Source organism: Centroberyx gerrardi, chromosome 7, assembly GCF_048128805.1.
Source record: "Centroberyx gerrardi isolate f3 chromosome 7, fCenGer3.hap1.cur.20231027, whole genome shotgun sequence".
Lineage (NCBI taxonomy): Eukaryota > Metazoa > Chordata > Actinopteri > Beryciformes > Berycidae > Centroberyx > Centroberyx gerrardi.
Genome location: NC_136003.1, coordinates 31210952 through 31211626, shown reverse-complemented (window position 1 = coordinate 31211626; position 675 = coordinate 31210952).

Here is a 675-nt window from a genome sequence, read left to right as displayed (position 1 = left end):
TGCTGTTGCAATAGGCGTTATACGTTTCTAATGTTATTTTTGACTGAAATTCTTCAGATTAAGCTCTTCTGTAAACGGTCTGCCATCATTAAAGCTCATTTTCTGTTCCGCAGCACTGTCAAAATCTGGTATTTTGGTCCAAGACCAGAAACGATGCTTGAACCCTGTAAGTCTCTCCTGGAGGCGTGCAGCTTATCGCCATCACACAACTTGTGTGCAGCCGAGTTGTTTTAGCCCAAAGACGATCTGGAGGATGTTGGCAACAATGGTTGGAGAGACAACTTGCTCAAACCCCTGCAGAACATCCCTCTTGATAAATTATTCAGTCTGGTTTTAAGATAAAGTAAGATGAACATTTGATTCTCAGAGATAAGGTGAACTTTTGACTCTTAAAGTCTTAAAGGAAATTCTGGAATCAAGTGAAGCTGCACTGAACCCAAGAGGAATTACCTCACGCCATCGGCAGATGCTTTCATGTTTTTTAAAAACACCAGGGGAGGTCCTGTGATGTCATTTTAATGAGCCATGTGTGTCATTCCACAGGATTATTGGTACAGAGTGAGGGTCTAAGTGACCCTCAAATTGCTGCTCATGGCCCGGATGGAAAACGGCACACCAGTGCTTCTAAAACTTTTGAACCAAGTACCACCTCTGATCAAAGACCTGGGCGTGCTC